The sequence below is a fragment of the Aotus nancymaae genome, unplaced genomic scaffold, assembly GCF_030222135.1.
Source record: "Aotus nancymaae isolate 86718 unplaced genomic scaffold, 86718_ANA_hifiasm-v0.15.2.pri h1tg000030l, whole genome shotgun sequence".
In the NCBI taxonomy this organism is placed as follows: Eukaryota; Metazoa; Chordata; class Mammalia; order Primates; family Aotidae; genus Aotus; species Aotus nancymaae.
Window position 1 is genome coordinate 13,574,361 of NW_026988443.1, and position 19,821 is coordinate 13,594,181.

General features: G+C 41.6%; 1 long non-coding RNA gene across 1 annotated transcript; it reads left to right on the top strand.

Annotated features, from left to right (window-relative positions):
• The first annotated feature begins 4,371 nt into the window (after positions 1-4,371).
• LOC135277251 (uncharacterized) lies at positions 4,372-19,555 on the top strand. The gene is made up of 3 exons (XR_010344849.1): positions 4,372-4,762; positions 8,020-8,085; positions 17,421-19,555. It is a non-coding gene; the product is annotated as an uncharacterized LOC135277251 (long non-coding RNA).
• The last annotated feature ends 266 nt before the right edge of the window (positions 19,556-19,821 follow it).

The window sequence follows — 19,821 nt, forward strand, 5'->3', positions numbered from 1 at the left end:
TTTTTTTTTTTTGAGATGAAGTCTCACTCTGTCACCCAGGCTGGGGTGCAGTGGCACAGATTGGCTCACTGCAATCTCTCCCTCACAGGTTCAAGCAATTCTCCTGCCTTAGCCTCCAAAGTAGCTGGGATTACAGGTGCCTGCCACCACACCTGGCTAATTTTTTGTTTTTAATAGAGATGGGATTTCACCATGTTGGTCAGACTAGTCTCAAACTCCTAATCTCAAATGATCCGCCTGCCCCAGCCTCCCAAAGTTCTGGGATTACAGTTGTGAGCCACCATGCCCAGCCTGCTGCTTGCTCTTTCATCATTATTTCAAGATCTAGTCCATTCATTTTTATTGCTGTCAAGTATTCTATCCCATAAACACACGTCAATTTATTTATTCCCCTGCCCATGGACATTTGCATTGTTGCCAATTTTTAAAATATTAACAAATAATCCTGCAGTAAACATTGTTGTGCCATTATCCGTATGCAAATGTAAAGGATGTGAACCAAAAATAAAATTCTAAGCTTGCTAACCATCTGAATGGACCCCTCCTCTCAGCCAAGGGCATTCCAAAGTTAACCTGAAAAGCAAGCTCAGGCAATGATGGGAAGTGGGAGTCAGACAGGCCTCATTATACCTTTCCCTCTTGGAATTCAGACCCAGCTGACCAGTATTGGTATCAACACAGACCTTAAGACTGATAGAACAGATTCTTTTTTTTTTAATTATTTTATTTTATTTTTTAATTATTTTACTTTAGGTGCATACTATATCTGGTATTTCTCCCCATGTTATCCCTCCCCACCCTCCCTCCCTCCCCACCCCTATTGTCTCTCCCTTACCCCCGCCAACTGTCCCCTGTGTGTGATGCTCCTCTCTCTGAGTCCACGTGTTCTCCTTGTTCAACACCCACCTATGAGTGAGAACATATGGTGCTTGGCTTTCTGTTCTTGGGTCAGTTTGCTGAGAATTATGGTTTCCAGATTCATCCAAGTCCCTACAAAGGACATGAACTCATTGTTTTTTATGGCTGCGTAGTATTCCATGGTGTATATGTACTACATTTTCTTTGTCCAGTCTATCATTGATGGGCATTTGGGTTGGTTCCACGTCTTTACTATTGTACACAGGGCTGCAATGAACATACGTGTGCATGTGTCTTTATAGTGGACCAATTTATAGTTCTTCGGGTATATACCCAATAGTGGGATTGCTGGGTCAAATGGAATTTCTATTTCTAGATCATTGAGAAATGGCCACACTGTCTTCCACAATGGTTGAACTAATTTATGCTCCCACCAACAGTGTAAAAGTGTTCCTATTTCTCCACATCCTCTCCAGCATCTGTTGTCTCCAGATTTTTTAATGATCGCCATTCTAACTGGCGTGAGATGATATCTCAGTGTAGTTTTGATTTGCATTTCTCTAATGACCAGTGATGATGAGCATTTTTTCATATGTTTGTTGGCCTCATATATGTCCTCTTTTGAAAAGTGTCCATTCATATCCTTCGCCCACTTTTGAATGGGGTTGTTTGTTTTTTTCTTGTATATCTGTTTTAGTTCTTTGTAGATTCTGGATATCAGCCCTTTGTCAGATGGGTAGATTGTGAAAATTTTTTCCTATTCTGTTGGTTGCCAGTTCACTCTAATGATGGTTTCTTTTGCTGTACAGAAACTTTGGAGTTTAATTAGATCCCATTTATCTATCCTGGCTTTTATTGCCATTGCTTTTGGTGTTTTAGTCATGAAGTCCTTGCCTATGCCTGTGTCCTGGATGGTTTTCCCTATGTTTTCTTCTAGTGTTTTTATGGTGTTAGGTTTTATGTTTAAATCTTTGATCCATCTGGAGTTAATTTTAGTGTAAGGTGACAGGTAGGGGTCCAGTTTCTGCTTTCTGCACATGGCTAGCCAGTTTTCCCAACACCATTTATTAAATGTGGCATCCTTTCCCCATTGCTTGTTTTTGCTGGATTTGTCAAAGATCAGATGGTTGTAGATGTGTGATGTTTCTTCTGAGGTCTCTAGAACAGAGTAAGTCTGACAAGAAACATTTACAATCTATTACTTCTGAAGCCTGCTACCAGGAGTCTTCATCAGCCTTCAACCTTGGTCTCCACAACCCCTGTTATAACCCAGACATTACTTCCTATTGATTCCAGATCTTTAGATAATAACTCTTTCAACCAATTGCTAATCAGAAAATCTTTGAATCTGCCTATGACCTTGAAGCTTTGAAATTATTGGTAAAGTAATATTCGGAATTGTCAGCATTTTTATTTGCACTTATTAAGCAGTTTCATACTTATCTCTGTTAAACACTGTACTGTATCAAAATTTGACATAAGGGCTAGAAAACTATAAAGCCAGCTAAAGACAGAATGATTCTTTGCTTATGTAATTTTTTTTTTTTTTTTTTTTTTTTTTTTGAGATGGAGTCTCACTCTCTTGCCCAGGCTGGAGTGCAGTGGTGCGATCCTGGCTCACTGCAACCTCCATCTCCCTGGTTCAAGCAATTTTCCTGCCTCAGCCTCCTGAGTAGCTGGGACTACAGGTACATGCCAACACACCTGCTAATTTTTGTAGTTTTAGTAGAGACAGCGTTTTGCCATGTCAGCCAGGCTGGTCTCAAACTCCTGACCTCAGGTGATTCACCTGCCTCAGCCTCCCAAAGTGCTGGGATTACAGGCGTGAGCCACTGCACCCACCCTGCTTATATAATTTTTGATAAATAAATAAGACATTTAATATCACTGGTTCAATGAAAACAGCTAAATCCTATGTTATTGGTAAAATGCCCATATATTCAACCTTAAATTTCTTACTTAGATAAACGTGACATTCACAGGCCATAGAAGTTGTTAACTTTAAATGATGACTATCACAGTTTTCTTAAATAGTCTAGGTAAACTATTAAAAATAAATTAAGTAATCAGGTAAATGTAATGGAATAAATGCTTATAAATAAACTTACCATATAATATAGAATCTAAGATTATATTAAAAAATAAATATTAATTAAATATTTGAGTAATTTCCAATTTAAAAGAGTATAGGAAAACCTTTTTCTAAAAACAAGTATTCTTATTAAAAGGTAAATAATTTCTAATTCAAAGGTCATTTAAAGGTTATATATAAAACAAAGTAAAAGGAACCAGGAAAATAAGAGATACTTAAAGAAAGTTAAAGATATAAAGAGATATTTTTGGTAAGAAAAGTTAAAAGAAAAATAACTTTGTGTGACAAAGAATTGTATATGGCAAATTTTTTTCTTAAAATAAAATGACTGTTTGTTTTAAAAAGATGGATGTTGGCCAAGCATGGTGGCTGATGCCTGTAATCCCAGCACTTTGTGGGGCCAAGACGGGCAGATCATCTGAGGTCAGGAGTTCAAGACCAGCCTTGCCAACATGGTGAAACCCCATCTCAACTAAAAATACCAAAATTAGCCAGGCATGGTGGTGGGCACCTGTAATCTCAGCTACTCAGGAGGATGAGGCACAAGAATAACTTGATCGAGGCTTGAGATCACTTGAACCCAGGAGGCACAGGTTGCAGCAAGCCAAGGTTATGCCACTACACTCCAGCCCGGGTGATGGAGCCAAACTCTGCCCCCAAAAAAAGGAAGAAAAGGAAAAAAAGATATGGTTAGGACAAACCAGACAGCTCAAACATGTTATGAATGATCTAAGTTGTGAAAAAGTAACTAAAACAGGAATTTATTTTTAAAATGTTATGATTAATTTGGCTATAATTAAAAGAGAAAAACAACACTCTTTTTAGAAATTGGACTTTGATATCAAAACTACACCAATACAAAAACTAAAGGATTGGTTAGAACAAGACTTTTAAAAAATATCGACTTATTATTAATGCAAGAAGTTTTTAATTTTTAAATTCTATAATCTGTTTCTTTTTAAAAATTCTCCAGATTGTTATCTCACAAGTTCAACTTTTGCTGTACTCCATTGCCTCAGCACTTTCTCTCTTTTAGGAAGTCCTGGGATGGGAAAGAACTTTCTCTTTCAACTTTTGTTGGCTCCTATAATTTTTTTTAAGTCTAATACAAGAGAGATAAGTTTTGGAAACAGGCAAATGAAAAAATCTTATGGGATCTGCCTTTGTATGTCTGCTATGTCTATATGCTTATATGTGTCATGTGGAAGTGATATTTCACTACCAAACTATAAAAAGAGCTCTAATCAGTTGGCTTAAAGTAAGTGCTTATCAGACTAGTAAAAGCTAGTTCAGATGCCTTTTAGTTCACATGACTTCAGTAATATTTGGTAAGATTAATTTGGTAAATTTAATCTCAAAAATTTTCTTCAGTAGTTTAAAATCTTAAAGTCATGTTATATTAAATTAATCCTCTTTTTTTCTAATTGGGAATTTGGGCTACTAAGAGTTTTTTTGTTAAATTAATCCTTTTTTTCTCATTGGGAATTTGGGTTACTAAGAGTTAAAATCATAGAAAAATAAAGTGTGTTTTGGGTGAAGTTCATAAACACACAGGATGTAGTTTTTGTTAAAGAAAATGTAATTTTTTTTTTTTAGTTTAGAGGCTATTTATTTAAGTAAAGGGAAAATTATACACATAAAACTAAATGAATCAGGAGAAATTTTTATTTTATTTATTTATTTTTCTTTTGTCGCTGTACCAGTGCATGGAGAAAATTTTAAAGGTGAGATATGAGAACCTTCGACTCTTGGGTGGCCACGTGGTAAACCCATCTTAAGGAGCTGCAGGTGGGCTGCATTCAGCTACTAAAGGTAAAAGTTGCTTTGGAATTTAGAGAATTTAGAGATTGATCCTACTCCCAAGGATTTAGTTTGCCAGATGCATAAGAAAATGCAGGCTAATAAGGAAAAAACAAAATATTCAACTGGTTATTGTTGTCTGTAATAGCCAAAATGAAAGTTAAAGAGTGCTGAATTGGGCCTCAAGGCTGCACCAAGCTCAGATGTGGGTCTGTCTCAGGTCAGACCACTAGCTTTATAGCTACCCACAAAAGTTAAGATTAAGCCAGGGCAACAAAAGTTACCTCTGAGACCTGTAGTTATTATACCAAGATGATAGTCAGGATGAGGAAAGGGCAAAACCAAGTAACTATTAAAATTGGAGGGTATAATGTAAAAGAATCATTCCACTTTGTAGATTGGTATCATCAGCTTCCTGAGAAACCTTTATCGTAATGGATTATAAAAATAACTACTTTAAGGACCATGTCTATAATTTCAAATGCTACAGAATGAAAGAGCATGTTTGGGTTGATGCAGGACCCACAGCTCACTATTGAACAATCTCTGATGAATACATGTGATTCAGACACACAGGAGGTTATTCCTGAGAGAATGACCAGCCTAGTAGACTGGATAAATGCCACTGTAAAGTCTGTTTACCCTGAGAAGTGAACTTCCCAACTTTCCCAAAATGCCAAGTGGAGCACACCAGATAAAGTAGCTGGTATGCTTCATATGCAAACCATGCAGGCCTGGCCTTATGATAACCAGGATATTCTCCCAGTGAATATGCCTTACCCAGATCATGGTAAATGCTGTGGTTAAGGGAGCCCCCTTCTACATGGGAACCCCAGGTGACATTAGTCCTGCACAATCAAACAACTGACTGAGAAGCCTTATCAAATTTGCTGTACCTCATGGGTCTTACAGGTGCTAATAAAACAGAGTAATTAACAAAAAAAAAAAAAAAAATGGGAAAGGCAAAACAGAGTCAAAAGACTAGTTCCAGAAGGGTGGACATCTTTAGATGGTCATTAAGAAATGAAATAAATAAAATGAAAATTGATGGGGGTTAAAACATAGGTCTTTATGACACTTATCAAAGCTTGGGTGGACCAAAGGGAGCCACTCTGGTCTCCCAATGTTACTGGAAAGGGGTCTGGATCCAGATCCCAAGAGAGGGGTTTCTTGGATCTCACGCAAGAGAGAAGTTGAGGCAAGTCCATGGTATAAAATGAAAGCAAGTGAAGGAATAAAGAATGACTACTCCACAGATGGAGCAGATCCGAGGGCTGTTGGTTGTCTGTTATGGTTATTTCTTGATGATATGCTAAACGAAGTGGATTATTCATGCCTCCCCTTTTTAGACCATATAGGGTAACTTCCTGACATTGCCATGGCATTTGTAACTGTTATGGTGCTAGTGGGAGTGTAGCAGTGAAGATGACTTGGTCACTCTAGTCACCATCTTCATTTTGGTGGATTTTAACCAGCTTCTTTACTGCAACCTGTTTTATCAGCAAGGTCTTTATGACCTGTGTCTTGTGCTGACCTATCTCATCCTGTGACTCACTATCATGAGAACAGCACAGGAAAGACCCACCCATGTGATTCAGTTACCTCCCACTGGGTCCCTCCCATGACATGTGGGAATTATGGGGGCTACAATTCAAGATGAGATTTGGGTGGGGACACAGCCAAACCATATCTCTGCCCTTTGAGAAATGTTAATTGGACTTGCTAAATGGGAATAGTAGGATTGCCTGAGCCCACAGAATATTGGGTAAACGCTGGAGTGCTGGTTGCAACAAATCCTCCACTTGATAGCTCTTTGTGGAGTGTTCATTGGGGCTTATGGCAAAAGCTGTGAGCATCTCCCAATGACAACTACTGAAACTCTGGACTAGAGAATTTTCCCCTTGAGGAACATTTACTGCCTTGCTATGGGATGTTAACCAAAACTTCCCCTATGCTAATGGAAATAATGGTGCCCAAAATAATTCTGTGATAAAAAATGGTTTATATAAAATCTTGCTACCTGGGGAGGCAAGGTGGAGAGGTACTCATGAGCAGGGAGCCTCTTTTCCCCTAGGACTGATCTAACTATGTAAGCAGCTGCTAGATTTTACAATGCCTGATAAACAGCTCTCATCTGACAAGAGCTGCTTGCCTTGTGAATGGCAGTTCCAAGGTGAACAAATGACATCTTGTTTGGAAACCTGCTGCTCTGGTTAAAGGCAAGGCAAGGAAATCTTTTTCTTCTGAGTTATTTATAGTTTAGAGCAATTGGGTAAAGAATATTTTTGTGAGCAAATTGACCTTTCTCTCTACCTGAGTTCTCCAAAATTTGGAAACTCTTCTTGAGTATTCTGATTTTATATCAATATCGTTATTTGCATAAGTTTAGTAAGTCTTTTCTTTTAAAACAAAATAATTGGAGACATTGGTTATTCTACCAACCTTTGCCTCGAATAACATATTTTTAGCTAAAGTTCCAGCAAAGTCAACCTAAAAAGGCCAATCAATCATTGCTGCACTTTATGTAAATAATCAGGCCAAGTATAATAAGCCTAAAACTTATTTTTCACACAAATTGGTCTTACTATAATTTCTCTTTAGAGGGATTATAGGCATGCACCACCATGCCCAGCTAATTTTCAGTTATACATTATAAAAAGATATGCATAGAAAATGTCTGTCAGGCTACAGCCATGAAAACTGCCATTTCACCATGTTGGCCAGGTTGATGTCAAACTCCTGGCCTCAAGTGGTCTGCCCACCTTGGCCTCCCAAAATGCTGGGATTACAGGCATGAGCCATGGTGCCTGGCCCTAGATAGTAAGTCTTTCAACCAATTACCAATCAGAAAATCTTTGAATCCACCTTTGACATGGAAACACCCCTGCTTCCAGTTGTCCTGCCTTTCTGGACCAAACTCATATACATCTTACATGTATTGATTAATGTCTTATATCTCACAAAAATGCATAAAACCAAGCCTGACCACCTTGGGCACATGTTAGCAGAAAAGGAGAGCTAGAGAAATGTAAACTGTTTCAAAGAAACACTGTAACACCCGTTACTAGGTTTCACCCCTGACATTTGTTTTTGAGTGAAGATTGAATCACGAATTATTTCTTGGCTACAGTCATCCTCTAGAGAGTACCAGGATATAATTTTCTAAGTGCTTTTAGGTGGCACCCTAATGAAATAGGTTTCTTTTTTCTGGTCTGACACACAGATTCTCTTTTGATTGTCAAATTATTAATGTTATTTATCTCTCATAGTTGTACTTCTTCCCAGAAAACCAGAATCATGATATTCTGAAGACCAGAGATGACTGGACAAAGCCTGTAAGTCTCCCTTATTTGGAATCCCCTTGGGCTCCATATGTTTTTCACTGCAAATGTCCTGCTGCTAAAACTATGCCAGCACCCCACCTCTAGGCCCAGGGATTATCGTGGAAGAAGTGTTCCACCAAAACAGAGAATGGGGTGCAATTCAATGCCTGGACCTCCAAAAGCATGAGATTGTAAGGGCTGGTTTTGAAGGATAGAGTTAGTTCAGACCCTCCAAATCAAGGATAGGTACACAGATGCCTAAACAGCAGGCAAAATAAGGGACTCTGCCCCCTGGGTTACTAGATTCGTGGCACCTTTTCATTCATCCCAATCATAAACAATTTCCTGCTTCCCATAGAATTAACAAAAAATTATTACTAAAAGGATATAAAGATACCTTATGACAACTGGGTGTCATAAGGTGTATATATATACATATATATATACACAAACACACACACACCCCTTATATATATCATACACAAACACACACCCCTTATATATATCCTAAGGTATATATATTTTATATTTTAAATATATATGTAAAATATATATATTTAAATATGTATCTATCTGCATAAATTCATAACTGGGTGTATTATACCCAGTAGAGATGGGGTTTCACCGTGTTGGCCAGTTTGATCTTGAACTCCTGGCCTCAAGTGGTCCGCCCACCTCAGCCTCCCAAAATACTGGGATTACAGGCATGAGCCACCATGCTGGCCCTAAATAGTAAATCTTTTGACCGATTGCCAATCAGAAAATCTTTGAATCCACCTATGACCTGGAAACCCCCCTGCTTCTAATTGTCCTGCCTTTCTGGATCAAACCATTACATCTTACATGTCTTATATCTCACTAAAGATTAATGTCTTATATCTCACTAAAATGCCTAAAACCAAGCCTGACCACCTTGGGCACATGTTCTCAGGGTTATTCATATTTGGCTCAGAATAAATCTCTTCAAGTATTCTACAGACTTTGACTCTTTTTGTCAACAAGGATTTTCTTTGTGTTCCACAAGCTAACCTATTACACCAAAGAAACGTCTCTGCTAGAGCCTGCTGAGTGAATGCCACAATGAGTTTTCCTGGGAGGAACTTTTCCTTGACATAAATCAGCTTGTCATTCTGTGTCTCAATGTCAATGACAAAAGCCCTGGAGGAAGTGGAAAACGTGTCTAACTATGTTCTCTTTGGGCTCTGAGGATCCCCTACAGTAAGAATCTGATCTAGTCACAAACCCCATTTCTGCTCTCTGGGGCTGGCCATTGCCCAGTTCCTCCTGGGACCCCCTTGCTGCCTGGGGATGTTTGGTGTTTCCATGAGTTCCAGGCATATAGCCAGCCACAAGCTGATGCGCTACAAAGGACAAAAACTGCCCTTTTTCCAAGGATCCCCTTGCAAATTAAGTTGGTGGATTTGAAGTCTGCTTTTTCTATTAAAGATGGCTGGGCTCAAGGCCACCCTTTCCTGTAAGAAAAACCTCTGCAGAGAGAGGACTCTTCTGCCAGAATGTAGAATGGGGTACAATTCAATGCCTGGACCTCCAAAAGGCCATCTATTGTTGAAGAGAAAAGCAAGCTGCAAAACAGGATATAGAGTGTGAGCTCATTTCTGGTTTTTTTAAAACTACATTATAAAAAGATATACATAGAAAATGTCTGTCGGGCTACAGCCCCCCCCTCTGAGTGGTGGGTTAAGAATGCAGGGATGATGGGGAGGAGATAGAGATCTTTTACTTTTGACTCCATTTAATTGTGTGCTTTTTCTTTCATAAGCATGGGTTACTTTTATACAGTAAGGAATGTTTGCGGAAGGCAAGCTGTAATGCTTCTGGCCTTTCTGTGGAGCTCAGAGGAGCACAGTTAATTTTAAGAAAATTCTATTATAAATAATTAGTCACAAAGATTATTGTGTTTCAAACAATAGATGATATCTTTAATATTTATCAGCCAATAAGCACTTATTGAATAAAAGTTAGAAGATCATTTTTTTAGAACCAAGTGTGATGTGTCTAAACCATCTAACTAAGGAAGGACTCCACGTGTCCCTCCCTGTAAAATAAAGCAACGTGAAGAGACCGGGGACCCATCTGTCAGACTGGCTGTTAAAATATTCTGCCTCGTTGCAGAAATAGACATCCTGGATTATCGGTATCATCTTTCTGAGATAGACAGGAGGGACAGGCACTTCCAGGCAACAAATACAGTAGCCACTCCCCACCACACCTTATCCATGGTTTCAGTAACCCATAGTCAACAACGGTCCAAAAATATTAAGTGAAAAATTTCAGAAATAAACAATTTGTTAAGTTTGAAATGGTGCATTCTTTTCAGTAGCAGCGAAATCTCACACTACCCTGCTCCATCCTTTCTTCATCACAAGAAAAAGGGTAAGTCCAGGACCATAAGATATTTTAAGAGAGAGACCACATTCACATAACTTTTATTACAGTATGTTGTTATAATTTTATTTATTTATTTATTTGAGATAGAGTCACCCAGGCTGGAGTGCAGTGGTATGATCTTGGCTCACTGCAACCTTCACCTCCCAGGTTCAAGCGATTCTCCTGCTTCAGCCTCCTGAGTAGCTGGGATTACAGGTATGTGCCACACACCCAGCTAATTTTTGCATTTTTAGTAGAGATGAGGTTTCACCATGCTGGCCAGGCTGGTCTCGAACTCCTGACCTCAAATGATCTGCCCATGTTGGCTTCCCAAAGTGCTGGGATTACAGGCGTGAGCCACTGCACCAGGCTAATTGTTCTATTTTATTATTGTTGTTAATCTCTTACTGTGTCTAATTTATAAATTTAACTTTATCAACACTACATATGTATAGGAAAAAAATGTCATATATGTGGAGTTTGGTACTATTCATGGTTTCAGGCATCCACTGGGGGGCTTGGAGCTTACCCCTGAGTACCTTTACTGACAGTTCAAGAGATGGGGGAAAGCAGGAAGAGTGTCCCAGTTCTCAGCATGGTGCTTGAGTTTCTTTCCAATGCCGTTTTCTTCCCCAGCCTCCTTGTCTGCCAACCCCACCCCTGCCACCCTCATGACATCCTGTGGTCCTGACCCTCCCTGGTCTCCCTGCCTCCTCCAATCCACCCCCAACCTTGCTGCCAGACATCTGGCTCCAGGCAGCTTTGCCTTGGTCTCCCCTCCCTGCCTGCTGGCAAGAAGCTCCCTAGGCCTGATCCCCAGCTCCTGCCAACCCATCTAGTTCCATCCCAGTCCCTCTGGACCTCAGCCACTCACCACACTACATTTCACCAAGTCAGCAAGACCCCAGACGTGGGCCCACGTGCCTTGCTCCCATAGGCTCCCCTACCCTGTCGCCACCCCTGCACCTTCCTCTCTGGTGAATTCTCTGGGTGTGTTTTTAAGTCTTCAGTCAGGCCTGGTGGCTCACACTTGTAATCCCAGTACTTTGAGAGGCCAAAGCAGGCAGATCACTTGAGGTCAGGAGTTTGAGACTAGCCTGGCCAAAATGGTGAAACCCCATCTTCTCCAAAAATGAGCCTCCAAAAATCAGCCCCGTGTTGTGGTGCATGCCTGTAATCCCAGCTACTCAGGAGGCTGAGTCAGGAGAGTAGCTTGAGCCCGGGAGGCAGAGGTTGCAGTGAGCCAAGATTGCGCCACCGCACTTCCAGCCTGGGCAACAGAGCAAGACTCCGTCTCAAAAGAAAAAAAGAGAAAGCAAAGCAAAATAATGGATTTTAATATAAGAGAATACAAAAAAGTCATTGATGTGGCTTCAGAGTCCACATGCAGCTAACCTATAAGATAAACCATCAATTGTTAAGTTTGGGCATAGTTGGGCTGGTATGGTGGCTCACACCTGTAATCCCAGCACTTTGGGAGGCTGAGGTGGGCAGATACCTGAGGTCAGGAGTTCAAGACCAGTCTAGCCAACATAATAAAACCTCATCTCTGCTAAAAATACAAAAATCAGCAGGGCATGGTGGTGCGCACCTGTAATCCCAGCTACTTAGGAGGCTAAGGCATGAGAAACACTTGAGCCTGGGAGGTGGAGGTTGCGGTGAGCTGACATTGCACCACTGCACTCCAGCCTGGGCAACAGAGGGAGACCCTGTCTCAAAAAAAGAAAAAAAAATCTAGTCCTGAAGACATAGATTCCACTTTCACCACTTAAAAATAGCTACCATTAATAACCAATATGCAAAACATCTAATTATGTTATTATCTCATTTAATTTTCACAACAAACTATTATTACCATATTACAGATGAGGGAACTGAGGCTCAGAAAGGTTAAGACCCAGGCTCCAAAGCCAGGTCTCTGCCACTCCAAGTCCTGGGCTTTTATCCATTGAAACACATCAGAATAGCTCGTGGTTCAGTGAAGAAAATTGGTTCTGTCCTCTGCACTGAAACAGGAGGTTCCTGAAGGGACGGGCTGTGTGTTTTATTTGCCTTTATATTCCCAAGTCAAGCACCAGACCTGGCCCAAAAGCACAAAGATGGAGGGAGAGAGGAAGAGCAAGAGGAAAGGAGTCTTTTTCCCATTTAGTTAGGGGAGTTGTTGCTGGGAACTGGCACTCTTGGGAATTCTCTTTTTCGTTCATCCAACAAATGTTTATTGAGGAACTACTAGGTGCCGGACATGGCTCTAGACAGATGCACCAACAAAGTCCTTCCTGAGGGAGCTCATCTTCTATAGTGCTAGGAAGAAAAATAAAGCCAGAGTGGGGATGGTGTGTGCGTGCTGTTTTGGAGAGGGTGTTCGGGGAGGAGGTTACTGCGTGGAGAATAGCTTGGAATTGGCTACAGTGGTGGAGTGGGGACTTCAGTCTGAAAGCCTCTGCAGCAATCCGAGGAGATGGTGGAGGCTCAGGCCTGGGGGTAAAAGTGTTTTTTAGTGAGAAGTGCTCAGATTCAAGGGATATTTTGAAAGTAAAACAGACAGGACAGGAATCCAAAGATGAACTTGGCCTGTTTTTTCACCACCATATACCTCATGGTGAGAAGAAAAGCCAGTTTCACTTAAAAATGCCTGTGATGAAATCATTGAGATTATTAATTCTATGACAGCTTGACTTTGGAGTGCATGATTTTTTAATATTCTCTGTGATGAATTAAAAGGCTCTTCTGCAAACCAAAGGACAATGGTCACCTCCAGGCCACATACTCTGTGCCTGAGCCGCCAGCCTACCAGCCCCCTTGGTGATAGAACTTGATTTCTACTTAAAAGAATGATTGGCAGACAAACCATGGTTACTCAGATTTGAGTATCTGGTCGACATTTTCTTGAAAATAAAAGGAATGAGCTGTCACTTCAAGGAGAAAAGCTGAAATATTTGTTGGCAATGATTAAAGTTGAGCTTTCAAATGAAAATTAGCATTTGGGAAACTTGTGTCCACCACTGTAAGCATGGGCACTTTCCAATACTTGACATACTTTTCTGATGAGATTGGTGGTGACATTACCAAACGTGATTTTTAAAGTGTGTATAACATTTGGAAAATCTGCATCACTCCACAAACCAATATTTCCCAAATGACCAAAACACAATGTGACAAAACCATTCATGAGTCAAGATCCATCAAAAAAGCAAGCGCAAGCTGGGTGCGGCAGCTCACACCTGTAATCCCAGCACGTTGGGAGGCAGCGGCAGGCGGATCACCTGAGGTCGAGAGTTCGAGACTAACCTGGCCAACATGGTGAAACCCCGTCTCTACTAAAAACAGAAAAGTTAGCTGGGCATAGTGGTGCAGACCTGTAATCCCAGCTGCTCAGGAGGCTGAGGCAGGAGAGTAGCTTGAGCCAGGGAGGCAGAGGTTGCAGTGAGCCGAGATTGCGCCACTGCACTTCCAGCCTGGGCCATAGAATGAGACTCCGTCTCAAAAGAAAAAAAAAGAAAGCAAAGTAAAATAATGAATTTTAATATAAGAGAATACGAAAAAGTCATTGATGTGGCTTCAGAGTTCACATGCAGCTAACCTATAAGATAAACCATCAGTTGTCAAGTCTGGGCATACTCGGGCCGGGCACAGTGGCTCACACTTGTAATCCCAGCAGTTTGGGAGGCCAAGGTGGGCGGATCACCTGACATCAGGGGTTCAAGACCAGCCTGGCTAACATGGTGAAACCTCATCTCTGCTAAAAATACAAAAATTAGCCAGGCATGCTGACACACAGCTGTAATCCCAGCTACTCAGGAAGCTGAGGCAGGAGAATTGCTTGAACCCAGGAAGCAGAAGTTGCAGTGAGCTGAGATTGTGCCACTGCATTCCAGCCTGGGCAGTACAGCAAGACTCCGTCTCAAAAAAAAAGTTTGGGTATAGTCAAAGAAGGCTATCTACAATGATCCAAAAAGGCCATTAAACATCTGAAATGTTGTAACTATACCTATCTGTATGAGGCCAAACTCTCTTCATATATACATTAGCCTGATAGGGCTGCCTGAACAAAGTATCACAGACCAGGTAGCTTCAAGAGCAGAAATTTATTTTCTCACAGTTCTAAAGGCTGAAAGTTCCAAGATTAGGGTATCCACAGGGCTGATTTCTCCTGAGACCTCCCTCCTTGGCTTGTGATGGCTGCATGCTTCTGGCATTTTTTGTTGTTGTTTTTTGAGACAGTCTCGCTCTGTCACCTAGGCTGGAGTGCAGTGGCGCGATCTCGGCTCACTGTAACCTCCACCTCCCAGGTTCAAGCAATTCTCCTGCCTCAGCTTCCCAAGTAGCTGGGACTACAGGCGCTTGCCTTCACGCCCCGCTAATCTTTGTATTTTTAGTAGAGACGAGGTTTCACTATGTTGGCCAGGATGGTCTCGATCTCTTGACATCGTGATCCACCCACCTCAGCCTCCCAAAGTGCTGGGATTACAGGCATGAGCCACCACACCTGGCTGCTTCTAGTGTCTTTATGTGGTCTTCGCTCTGTGCTTATGTCCAAATATCCTCCTCTGACAAGGACACCAGTCATAGTAGATTAGGGTCCACCTTGATATTTTCATTTTCAACTTAATTATACCTGTAAAGACCCTGTCCAAATATAATCACATTCCGAGGTAGTGGGGACATAATTCAGACTGTAACAATATACGTCAACTGAATAACAACATATTACAAGAGGTTGAATGCAGAGGCTGATATAAGAATTCAGCTGTCTTCTATTAAGCCCGATATTTAGAATATTGATAAAAATGTAAAATAATGCCACACTTTGCCCAAATTGTTTTTGTTCCAGAAAATATATTTTCCACAAAAATATGTTGTGTTAATATGTAATTGGTTTATTATTTTTAGAAGAATGAATAAATAATGGTTTTTAAGCTTTCTCAGTTTACTTTTTCCTTGAGATAGAGTCTTGCTCTGCAGCCCATGCTGGAGTCCAGCAGCTCACAGCAGCCTCTGCCTCCTGGGCTCAAGCGATCTCAGCTCAGCTTCCCAAGTAACTGGGGCCACACCCAGCTAACTTTTTTGTGTATTTTGGAGAGACAGGGTCTCACTGTGTTGCTCAGGCTAGTCTCAAACTCCTGGGCTTCAGTGATCTGTCTCCAAAAGTCCTGGGAGTACAGGCATGAGCCACTGAGCCCAACTTTTTTTTTTTTCTTTCCACAAAATGTCTCACTCTGTGCCACCAAGCTGCAGCACAGTGGTACAATCATAGGTCATTGCAGCCTCCACCACTGGGCACAAGCAATCCTCCTGCCTCAGCCTCCTCCTCCCAAAGTGTTGGGATTATAGGCGTAAGCCACCACACCTGGCCTCAGTTTTTTTGTTTTTTTTTGTTTTTGTTTTTGAGATAGAGTTTCGCTCTTGTTACCCAGGCTGGAGTGCAATGGCACGATCTCGGCTCACTGCAACCTCCACCTCCTGGGTTCAGGCAATTCTCCTGCCTCAGCCTCCCAAGTAGCTGGGATTACAGGCGTGCGCCACCATGCCCAGCTAATTTTTATATTTTTAGTAGAGACGGGGTTTTACCATGTTGAGCATGGTCTCGATCTCTTGACCTCGTGATCCACCCGTCTCAGCCTCCCAAAGTGCTGGGATTACAGGCGTGAGCCATCGCGCCCGGCCTGGCCTCAGTTTTAATTTCTAATGGGCAATTTATTTTTGGTAGATATAATCTGTTTAAATAAAAGCTCTTTAGAGTTCTCAATAATTTTTATAGAGTAAAAGGGTCCTGAGACCAAGAAGAATCACTGGTTTACAATGATGATAACTTGTGTTTGTATATATATATTTTTTTGAGATGGAGTCTCACTCTGTCACCCAGGCTGGAGTGCAATGGCATGATCTTGGCTCACTGCAACCTCCATCTCCTGGGTGTAAGCGATTCTCCTACCTTAGCCTCCCAAGTATTTGGGACTACAGGCACCTGCCACCACGCTCAGCTAATTTTTGTATTTTTAATAGAGATGGGGTTTCACCATGTTCGTCAGGCTGGTCTTGAACTCCTGACCTTGTGATCTGCCCACCTCAGCCTCCCAAAGTGCTGGGATTATGGGGGTGAACCACTGTGCCCTGCCTGTGTTTAGATCTTTTATCCAAATATCCCACTAGGAGACTGACCTCAGGGCATTTTGCACTTGCTTTTTGAATACCTTATTGTCATGCCCAATACTGCGATAAAGGTGCGATAAAGGAGGGGGCCTTATCCATCACCTTCCTTTCCTGACAGCAATTGCTCTTTTCTCAAAGACATAGCTTCAATCCCTTTCATCTACTCTGATTACTGTCCCAAATCATCTCCTATACAGAAAATCTGGAGTGCCACTGTTCAGGTCTTAATTGAAATGTCACTTCCTTGGAGAGGCTGCATAAAACCCATAACCCATGCCATAGGTCAGAAATAGGTTCTTGGCCAGGCACGGTGGCTCTCGCCGGTAATCTCAGCACTTTGGGAGGCTGAGGAGGGCAGATCAGCTGAGGTCAGGAGTTCAAGACCAGCCTGGTCAACATGGTGAAACCTAGTCTCTACTAAAAATACAAAAATTAGCTGGGTGTGATGGCGGGCACCTGAAATCCCAGCTACTTGGGAGGCTGAAGCAGGAGAATCGCTTGAACCCAGAAGGCAGAGGTTGCAATAAGCTGAGATTGTGCCACTGCACTTCAGCCTGGGTGACAAGTGAGACTCTGTCGAGAGAGAGAGAGAGAGAGAGAGAGAGAAAGAAAGGAAGGAGGGAGGGAGGGAGGGAAGGAAGGAAGGAAGGAGAAAGAAAGAGGTTCTTATGGCACCCTGTGTTCTTCCCTCATAGCACGTAACACCAGGGGGATTGTAGAGTTGCTTCTGAGGGTATTAGTTCAGCCTCCCCCATTCAAAGTAGATCCATAAAGCTAATGTCTCTCTTGTTCACTGCTGTATCCAACAGTTTCTAGGACATTTGTTCTAAGAATGAATGAATGAAGATGTGCATTCAACTGCTGTGGATGTGCAGAAGCTACTGGTGGAGCGAGGGGCTCTGCAGCTGTGCACATGGGCATGCGGTGTGGGAGCATGGATGGTGCATCGCCTGACTTCTGAGGATGCTTCACGTTTCAAACTATAGCGAACTTCATTATAGAACCTATTTTCCAAAGCACATATACAACAAGATAGTGCTGTGTTGAGGAAGAAGTGGGGTGCACCTAGGATAATCACAATCTTCACTCCACCCCCAACCTCCCACCCCCACATTTTTGCCCCCACCAGGTAAGCCCATTGGAACTAAGCCAGTAAGTATTCCTCGGACCTCGTTCAGCTCCCTCTTCTCCAGGGAAAAGGCAGGATGCAAATACAGTTTTTTGTCTTGTGTGAAAATGTGCAGTTTAGCAAGGCCCCATGTGCATTTCATGGCAGATCCAGAAAATAAGGTTTAATGATGAGAAAAGAAGGAAATGATTGTCAAAATATGACTTCATAAGGCACAGTCCCTGGGGGCCTATTTTGGCAGTAAAGATAATTAAGCTTAGATTTTTAAAGGTCGGTTTTAACCAGCTCATAAGGCAAATGGCAACAGTAACATCATCCTAGCCCTGCGTATCTATGGCAACTGAGTTTCTCAGCTGTAATTAAACATAAAACTACAACTACTGCACTGGTCCCAGCACCAGCTGCAAATAAATACACGAGAACAAAGTGGGCAAACTTGACGCATCCTTTTGGAACATTCTGGCCATTTACTGGGAAAACAAGCAACAGAAGCTGCTGTTAAAGTTGCTGCTAATGAGGCCAGGTTGCTGGCCCACCCACCTGCCTCTGGGACCTCGTGTAAGAGGAAGACTGATCCCAAATCAATTGTTTTTCATCCATATAGTAGTTGTAAGTTGGAGAGCAAAGGTATCAAAGAAAGGTGATTATTTGGATATTTGAATTATCTTTTTTAAAGTATTTTTTCTAACCTCAAAAATGATTAAAAATGGCCAGGCATGGTGGCTCATGCCTGTAATTCCAACATTTTGGGAGGCTGAGGCAGGCAGATCACTTGAGGCCAGGAATTTGAGACCAACCTGGCCAACATGATGAAACCCCGTCTCTACTAAAAATACAAAAATTAGCCAGAAGTGGTGACATATGCCTGTAATCCCAGCTACTTGGGAGGCTGAGGCAGGAGAATCACTTGAACCCCAGAAGCGGAGGTTGCAGTGAACCAAGATCATGCCACTGCACTCCAGCATGGGTGACGGAGCAAGACTCCATCTCAAATAAAAAAAGAAAGAAAGAAAGAAACCAACACAAATTTATTGTAGAAAATTTCTAAAATTCAGACAAATGTCAGAAGGAAAGTAAAAGTACCTGAAGTCCCAATTAGGTTATTCATTTCCTGTCTTTTTTCTGTGCATGTATTTCATACAATTAGGATTAAGCATATAGTTTTGTGTCCTGTGCTTTTTTTCCATTAATAGTAGGTTACGATCTCTTTTCCATACTATTGTTCTTCAAAAGCACAGCTTTTAACAATGGCATAAAATTATACCATAGAAATCTCCTATAAATTATCTTTGTACTTTATCTCATTTACTGCTCATTGTGAGATTAGTCATTTTTACAGGCTGCCAGCATGTCCTACATAGGCAATCTAGCTCCCCAGTTTAGGAGGTAGAGTTCTTGGCATCTGTTGCACTGATCTCACTCCACTTTGGAGTCTCAGCTGAAGCCAAAACGAGAGTCCCATTTTAGCATCCTGTTCCATATGTAAAATTGGAGGGAATAACTAAGACAAATTAATAAAAATACAACAGTGGTGGTAGACTTTCACCCACTTGTTTCAGTCTTCATTGGACTAAATAGAGAAAGTAAGGATATTACAGAGGAGGAGAACATAATGACTAAACATTCTGAACTCTATCCTTTGAAAAGAGTAGACTTCTTTTCAGTTAAATGGAGAAAGGTGTAACGATGGCCATTGATGAATGGGTAAATAAAATGTGGTATACACATACAATGGAGGCCAGAATGGTGGCTCACAACTGTCATCCCAGCACTTTGGGAGGCCGAGGTGGGCTGATCACGAGGTCAAGAGATCGAGTCCATCGTGGCCAACATGGTGGAACCACATCTCTACTAAAAAAATATAAAAATTAGCCGGGTGTGGTGGCATGTGCCTGTAGTCAGTCCCAGCTACTCGGGAGGCTGAGGCAGGAGTATTGCTTGAACCCGGGAGGTTGCAGTGAGCCGAGATTGCACCACTGGACTCCAGCCAGGCGCCTGGCAACAAAGCAAGACTCTGTCTCAAAAAAAAAAAAAAAAAAATTAAAATAGGAAAGCCCATTGTATATAACAAATTGGAAGTT